Genomic DNA, 12789 nt, shown 5'->3' on the forward strand with positions numbered 1-12789 from the left:
ATACTTGTTGAAATATATGGCTTAGAAAAAAGTGTTTAATTTAGAAAGGATATTAATTTCAGACTAGCGATAGGTGAATTTATATTTGCTATATTTGTATGATTAAATGATAAGTAAACATATCTTTAAAGTTCAATTTAAAATTTAAAGATCTCTGTTAACGTTGGTATTTACCAAGTTGAGTATAGACATCCATTTTTATTTTCATCTCAAAATTACAAATTTAAAAACATAAAATATCGGAAAAATATATCTTGCAATCTCCTGCAATCGGAGGAAAAATTTGTGGACAGCAAAATCGCAAGAAGATCTTATCCTCATGACGAGAAAAAATTCGATAATGGATTTCCATTTCCGGAAAAGCATTACTAAAACCAATTCTCATACTAATGAGCATTCCCATGTCATAATTCAGTGAAATGTCTACTTCACTCGCAAAGGAAAAATGCCATATTCCTCGATGACTTTCCTTTTATCAGCCTTACACTTCAAACCATGCACGACTCCAGTATTGCTCTTCGTTTCACACCCCATAAAATGTTTCTGCACCGATATTTCTTGAGTTTTAACGACTGCAATGAGTCTCTTTAGCGATATTTTTAAGCACTGAGGACGGTTATTTGACGATAAATATTGACTAATCGGTGAAGTTTAGTCATTAAAATAAGAAATAAATATTTTTTGAGTAAAATAAGTATTTCATTCCAGCGTAAAAGAAAATGTGACTATCAGACGATGTTATTACATAGCAAATTAGGTTCATTTTGTATCGTTTTAAGTTGATAAACCTTAGTAGGAAAATTAAAGAATAACTTTTTGTGTGAAATTTACTATTTTATTTCATTTTTATCGGGTATCAATGTTAACTTCATACCCAACTGCAAGTTTCTCTTAATAATAATATAAGTTAATTTTTTAATAGTTTGGGTTGTATGTGGACATAAGAGCAGGATTTGCATATTCCTTGAAAACTGTTAAACATGACTGTGAACTTCGAATACACACAATGAAAAAATGAATTGCCTGAATCGGTTGACTTATTATGCTTTTTGTATTCAATTGTTTCTGGCTCAACTTTTCAACAATTTCCACCCAAACAAAGTCAGCCCTAAGTCCTGTTGTCGCCCTCCTTCTTTTTCACTCATATTAATTTCTTTGTTTTTAAATACCACTACTACTCAAGATTATTCCCATTTTCACGTATTTAGTTTGTTTCCTGCATGGTTGTTAAAAAAACATTTATTTACTTATCTGCAACTGTATTCGAAATACTGTTTCAATCATTTTTTGTCCTTGCATCTAGAAAACATCCAATCAAATCTCATTTTCTTTCCACAAATACTCTCTGTCTCTGAATGTAGGTCTCTGAATCATACAGCACTAGAATTCATAAAATGTATTCACTAATCTTTTGCTTTCGTATTTATTCCGAGGTAGGTTAACCAGTCCTCTACTTTCGGTAAATTCTCCATCGCAAAGTCTGTCATTGCTACAATGCCTTAACTAGCATAGCTCAAGCATTCTTTCTTTCTTTTCCAAGTTGCCTTTTCAACGAATAAAAGATTCCTTAAGCTGTATTTAACGCCCTCACACTTTCCTTTTTTTACTTTAACCAATAGTAATTAATATTTAAGTGTAATCTCCCGCATCAACATGATGTTGATGAGATTCAAAGTTCGGATGTGAAGGCAATGACCAAGGAAGTTGATGCATATGAAATCGACTCTGGGGGTTAATTAATTATGAGTTTAAGGGAAAAAGGAGGGGATATATTTCGGAATACATGGTGAAGTGGAGATTTTTGGACTACATGTTGGGTATGATAAAAAATGATTGCGGCTTGATTAAGTAAATTTTAATCCTCTTCGTGAATAAAATTAAAGAAGTGCTATTTGAGAACTGTAGAATCATTAGATTACTCTAGCAAGCTACATGGGGGTAGACCATCATTGAAATCTGATTGAAAGTTAGAGCTAAGGATTAGTTGAATAAAGTTTAATTGCGTATAGTAGGTATCCTTTACAGTAATAAACCAGCAGAACGGTTAGAAAGATGTCGGTAGAATTCGTATTTTACCTAGCCCTATGGAGTTTGAATTTCACACAATTATAAGGGGTAGGGGATTAGTGCTTTTACTTTAGTAGTTACTTTTCTAAGCCACCTAGCCACTGTACTCTTTTATCTGAGTCCATTAAATTTTTTTTATTCTTCTCCAACATGATGTTTTAAAACTTACAATTTAGCCATATTTACATGACGAAAAGATCATTTTTCGGAACCGTAAAATTAGACGAATCATATTGAAATTTGCACTTTGATATTTGCTTTGGAACCTCCTTAACTCCTTCCTCATCGTGCATGTGTAAGTTTCTTTATCAAAAGCACATATTTTCTTTAGGTCTTGGCTCATTTGGCCACCTAATATATTTCCTAGATACATTTCCTAATACACTTTCTAGATAAATGAACTCCTGGTTCATTTTGTTCTCTTTGCTTGTAACGTTATTTTAGCCTTCCTATCTAATTAGAACCTCCTTAATATTGTTCTTTCGATTATGACTCGTTCAATATCTATGAAACTGACTCTGTAAAACTGCAGGTATTGGGTTGAAATATTTAGGCTCTTTGGTTTACTAAAGCTTGATAATTGGCATATTTTACTAACTTGAACCTGCATACTTTGATTCCTCCTTAGAGCCCTTCCCCCCCCTCACATTTCTTCTGAGTTTTAATCGAAAAATCTGGTCGACGTTGGACAACCATGAGACGAGCTAAATGCTACGCTATTTTCAAATTGCCATTAATAAATTCTATATTCCCAATGTCATTTCAGTTTGGAGCACAGGCGTAATAAAAAATCCGAATTTTTTCATTATCACTAATATTATGTCATCAGTTAACCCGAATTAACTTTTGTTGTTTTCTCCAAATTTTTACTCGCATACTGCCTTATTAGCATTGGTTTCTTTGACCCAGTAATAGAAGAATGGTTAATTGGAGTCTTCCAATCCTATGCAAGTCTTTCTCTAATTACCGATTTTAGAAATTTGCTCATTTATACGTAAATCGCTCCTACCTCTTTTTTATCCTCAGTCTTCTGTTTTCCTTCAGATTTACGAGTATTATAAAGTATGATAACGTGTGATCTGATTTCTTCATGTTACACAATCTAATGCTATTTAATTCTCCATAAATGATACTCTTATTTATTTTCATTCCTATCCGATGTATATATCGTGTGTATTTTTACCCGATGATTCAAAATACCGCAATGACGTCTCTTGCTCATATTTTCTACCGTTGCCAACGTCCTCTGCCTTCCATTTCCTTGATTTCCTCTGCCTCCCAATTATTTCAGCTTCAGCTATTTCTCTCAATTTCCATCGCTTCATTCAGTTCATTGTTTATTTAGTTTTGAACATGTTTGCATATTTTCAAAATTTAATCTCTTATTTCGTTCTCATTATCTTTATAATATTTTCTATCAAATGTTTTTTTGCTTTCCTACCTGACCTAAAGAGTGCCGAATTTCCCCCTTGGCTATTTTCTTAATTCTTTTCTTTATGCTACGTACCGTCAACATTTTCTAAAAGCTTTTCCTCTTACTTCTTATCTTACAACATGTTTCTCCAAGTTTTTTTCATTTGATTGTTTTCACATTTTCTAAGTACTACTACTATTTCCTTGTTCTCTTTTCATATCGTTTCAAACTCTGCTCCGAAAAAATTTCCACCCCTGATTCAATGAATTGAAAAACTCATAAGGAAATCCATTTTAATCCTTAAAATGCTATCAGATCTATTGTATCTATGTATGTATTTTTTCCTTGAAGACGGCCAGGTATAGTGAGTATCATTGTTTTTTTCAACCTAGCAATTATAAAGTTGATCTCCAGTTATAAATATTCTTCACTTATCTTTCATTAAAAATTATTAGCATTATCCTAGAAGAAACTATCATAATTGTTGATATAGGCGACCCACTCAAAATTTGTAGATCGGTTACTCTTGGAAAGAAGGGGTATGAGGCGAGGATTGGGAACTAAGAGACATGCACGTATACAGGATTGGAATTTTTTGATTTTCCGTCAAACAAGCCTATATCATTCAAGGGTTCTTACGATTGTTAGACTAATTGCTTGGTCGGGAGTAAGAAATGGGATTCAGTAACACGATCCATAACGAAAGTAAACGAGTAAGATTTTCAATTTGTGGGAAGGTATTATAAAAATAACGGACGAGCACTATGAAGTAGCGGAAGCCCATTGCGTATTTAAGCAATTTTGTGGATGAATATGGTAATTATGCAAAGTTTGTTCAGGAAGTATTTAAGTACTGAGAAATATCTCTAAATAAATGCCTTACCCATTTACCCGTAGATTTGACTCAAACCTTTAAAAGGCACTACCTTTGGTAGGAGCGGAAATATATATATATATATATATATATATATATATATATATATATATATTAAATAGTACTCTAAAAATGCAGACATCTGTAAATTAAGAAGATAATGAGTGATGATACTCTTTGAAATTCTAATGTTACGCTAGGATGGTGAATATCAGAACTAAATTAAAACATGGTGAAAAATAAAGGGCAATTAGGACAGCATAAAGATGAGTGAAATACTACCTTGATCAAAAATTTCCCGGAATTTATTCAGAAAATTAAAAATACAAGTTCATTCATCTAAATCTATATTGTCCCCTTCAAAGTAATCCCCATCGACTGCAACACACTTATGCCAGCGCTTGATCAAATCCTCGAAACATTTTTTATATTCGGTTTTCGGTATGTCCATCAGTGCTTCCTGCGATTTTTCCATTACTTCCTCTCGGCTGCTAAAACGCGTTCCCCGTAATGGTTTTTTAACTCGATTGAACAGAAAGAAGTCACAGGGAGCCAAATCAGGTGAATTCGGTGGCTGTTGGATGGTATTTGTTGCATTTTTCGTCAAAAAATTACGAATAATGATAGCACTGTGCGACGGTGCGTTATCATGGTGCAAAATCCACGAGTTTTCTGCCCACATTTCTGGTCTCTTTCGGCGAATTGCTTCACGCAAACGTCTCATAACGCCCAAATAATACTCTTTGTTTACTGTCTGGCCTTCTGGCAAAAATTCATGATGCACTACACCGTTGTAATCCATGAAAACCGTCAGCATTGCCTTCTTTTTTGACTGAAAACGACGTGGTTTTTTTGGTCTCGGCTCATTTGGTGAACGCCATTCACTTCCCTGATGTCTGGATTGCGTGTCGTACTCATAAACCCACGTCTCGTCTCCAGTAATGATCCTTTTGATGAATGTGGGATCGGATTCAGCCTCGCAAATCATGTCTTTTGCGACGTCAACACGGTCTCTTTTTTGCATGAAATTGAGGTATTTTGGCACCAACTTTGCTGCTACACGACGGAAACCCAAATCATTAACCACAATGTCTTGGGCGGATCCATAGGCAATGTTCAAGTCCTCCGCTATTTCTCTGATGGTTAATTTGCGGTTATTGACCAACATTTCTTTTACTTCATCAATTTTTTCACCGACTTTCGATGTCGATGGTCTGCCACTGCGTTCATCATCTTCGATTGACTCACGACCACTTCTGAACCGCTCGTGCCACTGGTAAACGACCGTTTTTTTTAGAGAATCGTTGCCGAAACACTTTTCCAACATTTCCAACGTCCGTGCGCCACTAAATCCGTTTTTTACGCAAAATTTAATACAAGTTCGTTGTTGCAAATTTAAATCCATTTCTGCAATTGTAAAAAATCGCCAACACACACAGAGATAGATGTACTCTTGGCTACGTAACTTTTGCAAATGTCAAGTTATGACACTAAGATTTAAGGGAATATCAACAACAGATGTACCAATTTAACAAAAAAAACAGAACTCAAATCGGAACGATGGGAGCGCCACACGGTGGTTATTCCGGGAACTTTTTGATCAAGGTAGTATATGAAGGGAGAAACAATAAATTGTATAGCATATTACATAAATTTGCATGGAATTTCAATATAATTTCTTTAAGTATTGCATTAGTCGTTTGATATTTATCATAAATTGTCCCTACCTTATTCATGGAATATCAGTAGAAATGGGACCTGAAGATATCATTAATTCTTATCAAATGCCAAGAAGCAAGCTTAAAATTACTGCAAGTACAGTGTTTCATGAACGGGATTGATATATTTGTCTATTTTGAGTGGGCTTTATCATATGAATTATTCCTTCTTCACTTAAAATGCGTAAAATACATTTTTAAGTCAATGAGCTAGAATATTGAAGGCACATGTGACTTCACATCATTACCCTCCGATTCTAAAGCTATTAACGTATTATTGATGCTCATTTATAATTGTAACATAAAAGCAGAAAATAGTTATGATTTTTGAAGTTAAATCTTTCCGCCTTTTATTCCATGAAATGAAAATTTTCAACGCGATCCGGTAGAAAGAATATATGAGACAAAAAGAAATTCATATAAACCGTCTCAGACAAAAAATCATAATTGACAGCATTCAGGGGTTTGAGATTCCACTCTATGTCAAGATCTATTTAATTATATTCTATAATTCTAATATTTTTGTCGTTTGTAACCAAGCCTGAAAACACGCACTTAACTCCGTGTGGCTGTAGATAGCAAGTAACTTGGCAAATTCCCTATTCTAAGCAAATCTTGCTTAGAATAGGGGAAGAGGCGTGGGAAGGGAGATGTAAAGAACTCTCCAATCTTTATCCCATGGGCATCTCAAGCTTTGATTATTGAGTGAGAAGGTGTAGTAGGACGAGCAGGAATGAAGAAACGAATAACTAGTCTTCTTATAATTCCCTTCCCTTCCATGATGTAGTCACCGGCTTCTTGCATAGTCAACCACCAGAAACATTTTCTTCAGCAAATATTCTTTATTTTGTATCTCTGAAGAAATGTGCCGTTTAAATTCAGCATAAAAAAACTGTCGATTGACAGTCTTCTAGTGCAAATCACTAAATTACAGTCCTGGCCTGTGTGTACGTTTTTTATGATATGTATGGGTGATACCTTAGCATGAGAACTTTTACGACTTTTTAACGGTATATATGAGATATCGTAGATGTGTACTTTCCATTCGGCGTTCACTTCGATGTCCAAGTCATTTGGAGTTTGTTGAAATCGAGGACTGAGACTATTGAATATCATACATTCCAAATTTGCGTCGATATATTGGAATATCACTTTGTCCAATTCGTGTCTACATTCTATTAATTTACCACCTACTAATATCTTTCGAGTTACGTGTCGCTCGAAGGATGTCCGCCACGCTCCCAAGAAAGCGTTTCCGAGGCCTCATAATGAAAATAGTCAATGAAACGGATGGCCTGTGGTTCGATTCCCGTTTCTAAATACGGTTTTTGATTCAAATATTTATCCTTCCATATTCTGCGCTTAATGCGCTGCGTATTTTATACGCAATTGTTTATAATATATTAGTATACATGTATAATATTTTTCTGAGCAGTTTTTCATGTTTATAAGGAGAAATAAACAAAGTTTATTGCCAATGTTGGCCTCAATGCTCGTAGCTAAGAAATTTAGCTTATTCTATGAGATCTGATGGTCACAAGCAGCTTTTGCGCGTGTTGAGGGCGATAACTTTCAGGAATCCTTTAATAACTTGAGGTGGAAAAAATACCTAACTCATTTTCTGATACTAAGAGCTACGAGTTTGAGCAAAATATCAGGATTAGTCATTTACAGTGTATCTAAAATTGGAGAATTAATGCCTCTGGCGCTAATTGGTTATCTTATGGCCTATTATTGAACGAATGAAATTGGACTACCAAAAGTGGAATATAGAGTGTATTCCTACTTCCCGGTCACTGAAATCGTTTAAAGTCAATCAGTATAGAAAATCCTTGATTTATTATTTTATACTGATTGTCATCAATTCCATGAAAGACTAATAGGTTTTATTATATTTATTTGGCACCTGGTCATAATATCTTCTAGATGAAAATTTAGGGTCACATTACCTTCAGACAGTATTCACATTGATGTGAGTAAGAAATGGCCAGAAGTATTTTGGTAGATGTGCGTGAGTCATTCACTCATTAATCAACCAGGATTTCTTTTCCCAGGGATTCCCTTTCACCACAGTAGGGAAGGCTTTTGACTGGTTTAGTATTCATCTCGGATGTTCTCTGTACAGTGGCATCCCACGAGGCAAGCTTCCGAGAAGAGGGAGTATGCCCATAAAATGTGGTTTAACATTCTTCAATGTAGCAGCCATTTGGATGCAGAGGCTCGTGGCTTCTTGGTCTCATTGAGAAAAAAACAGATAGCAACTTTAGAAGGAGTGGGAAGAATAGGAGTATGGAGCGAAAGGCTTTGTGAAAGACTCGGAAACCTTTGGAGGGAGTAGGACAACTTTGAACTTCCGAAGGAAAACAGGGGTGCGAAAAGTGGTTAAAAGCAAAGGACTGTTTACACTGAGGAACTAGTTCACCGCTTCAAGCGGAGATACGCAAAAGTGGCATACCTTACCGTAAGTTGGGAAATTAGTGAAAATACACGTTACTGGGGAAAAAGAAAATGCTACAGATATTATTGTAGGATCTACATTGAGTGCTACTACTTACGCAATGCCTACTATAGCAGTTCCCGGTACTTACGTATAGTAATGGCAATTAGTTTTTTTTAATTTGCTATTTTTTTCATCAAAAATAGTTACGGATCTTTCGGTTGGGCGTGGTCATATGTTAATCTGCTATATAAGTATGCAGAGTATGTACTGCTCCTGGAGATTTTTGCCAGTTTAGAAGGGAAAGGAAGGAGGAGGAGGCGAGCAAAAGTTTAGAAAGAGTTAAGTTGTGGGAACTGGTATGGGGAGAGGAAGTTTTTTGTTGTCCCCTTTTTCTCAACCCCTTAAGTCCCCTTACGGTTTAGTCCTCGGTGTATAGCGGGTGTGGAACGGTCCGGGTGAAATATTTTAAGCTTTAACCCACCTTTACTCACCCTCCCCTTTCCCGGAGAGAGATAAGGGCGCGAGAAATAGCTGGGAGGAGATATAAAGGGGGAGGGGTTTGGAGTGGGGGAGTTGAGTGGGAATCGAAACTTGGAACGAAAAATGTGAGGGGAAATCCTCCCCAGCCTCCTCGCGTTCTCCGCTCTCTCCGATGAGCTCTTTTCCCGCCCTCCCTTTATGCCTGAGGGAGGTTGCGAGGGGGTGGTGTGGGAACCAGTCCCCTTTCCGCCCGAGGGGAATTCGATCCACCGATTGGTGAGTAATTGGCTTCTCTCCCCGATGCTCAAATTTTTTTGTTGCTTCCCGGAAAGTGTGATAACGAAAGGAAGCTGGGGAGTGGTGAGGGAGAATGGTCGGGAGATGTGGGGGAAAGTGGGAGGAGGTGATGGGCGAGAAAACTGCCCGTGATAGACGGAGGTGGAAGCGGATGAGGAAGGATGGAGAGTGGGAAAGGAAGACGGGCAACTCCCGGGGTAACAGGAAGGGTGACAGAAAGGAAGAGAGACCTCGTAGAGCGGATGTTGAGTGGTTGCGGCCTCGAAAATGTTCGCAACTTTGCCATTAAAACTGAATTTCTTAAAAGTGCGCGGACTAGACGTTTCTATTTCGGCGACAATATAAGGCATTGAAATCTCATTCTGTATTAATAGATTAGCCATGATAGTGATGGAGGCATAATGCAGCTTTCAAGCGTCCCAAAACAGTATTTAGTACAAAACCATTTTGGAACTGATAATCGGTCTGATCGAGTCGACAGAATTTGTAGTTTAAACGCCTAATACACGTATAGCGCTATAAATCTACGAATTCATATGCGTGATGGAAATTCCTTTCATATTAATAGTTAATATTAATTAATGTACCGAGCTCGGTAGACTAGGCAAACCAATGTGGTCATAGTACAAATAAATGAGGTTACTCCGTGATGCCTCAACTGTGGAGCTCATATCGCATTATAATCTCAAACCCGCAGTATCTATTCGGAGATGAGGTAATTTAAATGGACTTATTGACATGAGGACCCTCGTTTTATCGAACAAGATGTAAGGGAACGTAAAGTTCAACTAGATAATGGTATTAGGTTTCATGATTATAAATTAAGATTCATCCTATACTCTTGCCTTCTTATATGTGCTCGTATTAACATAACGTGCAGAATTCACATTAATGCCAAATTAGTCGCGTTATCATTTGGCAGATGCGAGTTATTTCATGACTCTTCCTGTATGTCTCTCTTTGCCAACTACGTACATTTGGAAGATATCGGTAAAGAAAATAGCAAATTTGATTTTTGCAAATTATCTGGGTATTTTCCTTGTTTTGATATTAACTTCGAAAATAAGGGCTATTATAGAATATGAAAAACCAATCGGTCCGGATACGATTGGTATTATGTCGCAATGCGATATTTTTGCATTGTTTAGTGGCGAGAAACCGCACTGCAACATCAATGCATATACAGTCATCAAATACCGAAGTTAATTCCTCACACGTTCGCATGCCTATGTGGAGGTAAAAGAAGAGTAGGACGGAGAGGAGTAGAGGAGAAATGGAGAGAAATGAGGTATCGATCCCTTTGTTTGAGAAAAAGCGCACTGTATACGCACACACATGGAGACTCAGAGTACGAGCCTAAGCTCGTGCGGTATGGTGTTTTTGGGTATCGAATGGAGTTCCAGAGGCTCTTTCTTTCTCCCTTATTCATCTTGGCCTTCGTTTATCGTGCTTATAACCTTATTTTCCTGCTCTGTACGCCTCTGGGACTCAGCTGGATTATCGGAGCGGGTTGGTGAGGCACTGGATTCAGTTGAGCCAGACGCCGTTCGACCGATTTCCTCCGTCCTTCCGTTTGTTATTAGGATCTTCTTTTTCACTCCGTCTCTGAAAGGACGTAAAGGTATTTTCGCCCGAGAGAGCTTTCGCTTCATCCTCTGGAATTCGGTCGAGTCCTTCATTTTGAATCCCTTTTCATTCTCTCTCCTGCCAGAAAATTAGGCACACATTTGGATCTCCGGTTTGTCAGATTCATGGTGGTGGAATTATTTTCCATTTGCGAATGCGATAATGTAAGTTGTCTTGGCGACGAGGCAGTTGGAGAAATAGGAAATTGGGGTGGAGTTTTGGGAAGATTTCAACTTTAAAATATATGCTTATTAAGTTGGTATTGAATTTTCGTACACAAAAATATCTAAATGTGAAGCCGTCGAAATTTTACGTGAAATAAAATTTATTGTTCTTGTGTTTAAAAACTTGTGTTCATTTTATCTTGATGTTTCCTACTTTGAGGCAGTTATGATCCGTTATGTTTTTAAGAGAGCGTGTGAAGTAGAATCCTCCCACATAAGTCTTATGTGTCTTAGTTTCTCTTAGTTATATTTAATATTGTGTATAACGGCGATACTTACTAAGGTAGAAATTATATCTTGCATATTAGTGCAAGATCAAACGCAGTGTGGGGTGGGTTTAATCTAGCGTTAGAACGTTTGCGATGAGAAATGTTCCTTCAATGACTTCGAAAATGAACGGTTCGTTAAATCTATATCAAAAAGTAGGCAGAATTGGGTCACTGCTACAATATTCTTTTTGTTGCTGACTTTTGTTCTTCTCTGCTCTTTCTCTTTTCTATTAGACGGTGTTACTGCTTACCTCACTATTGCGTCTATGATTTGAGCCGTGAAAGTTTCACTTTTGGCGATTAGATATATTTGCTACTTCTGTTGAATTTTATAGAATACTATAGATAGTGAAGTGAAACTTTTTATTAGTAAGCCTTTATTATTCTTGATCTGAATGTAATAAATGCAGCATTTTATGATTATATAATTCGCTTTCTTTCATAGCTTTTTTATTCCCAATGGTAATTTTTGTAAGTCTGAAAAATCAAAATTTATTTTTAAAATCGCGCGATACTGCCCGCATATACCTTCCATCTTCAAATGTGTAGTTTTATTTCCAACACGGATTGGGCCTTATGGAAAAACTCTTAACTTATCAATTTGAAATTCATTGGTTCTGGAAAATGACTTTCTATTTGTTTATTATTCTGAGCACATTTTCGTCAAGAAAGTTCTGAAATTAACAAGTAAACCCATAAGTTTACTTAAAGTGTAAGATTAAAATGAATGAAATAGGGAAATAATGTAACCCAATATCGGAGTGTCTTGGTTAATTGCATTAATCAATACGGGTTATCTTGGAAGTAAAATTGATAAATCTTTTGAAAAATGATTTTGTTTTAGATATGACAACATCAGTTTACCGTCGAGCTTTTCTCTAATTACATATAGATTGTAGCGTTTTGAAATATTACACGGACAATTTTCAGCAAAATATCCTTCAGGAATATTCAATTTTAACTATTAATAATTATACTAAAGGAAGAAAATCGAAGAGGGAATTTTGGAATAGATCTACAGACCTACTAGATAATTGAGAACAGGGAAGGCAGTTAAATGGACTCATTCGTAGCATTAATGAGGGAGGAATTTGGCTTTGTTAGATTAGTAATGACATCGTCTTTAAAAGATTGGGAAAACATCGGTATGGGAGGATAGTACATGTAGGGTTGTAAATTTAACACACAGCAAAGGTCGTTCTTAGGATTACCTACAAACGAATGGAGGAGAGAGCAAATCATTACCAAGCAGAAAATCAATTTTAGTTTAGAAAGGGGTGAGAACGCTTCATACCATAGGAATAATGAGATCATGATTCTAATCAGGACGTAATGTATGCGTCGTGCATTTTGAAAAGAGTTTCGACCGAGTACACAGGG

Source organism: Hetaerina americana, unplaced genomic scaffold (assembly GCF_022747635.1).
Source record: "Hetaerina americana unplaced genomic scaffold, ioHetAmer1.1.p SCAF_6, whole genome shotgun sequence".
Lineage (NCBI taxonomy): Eukaryota > Metazoa > Arthropoda > Insecta > Odonata > Calopterygidae > Hetaerina > Hetaerina americana.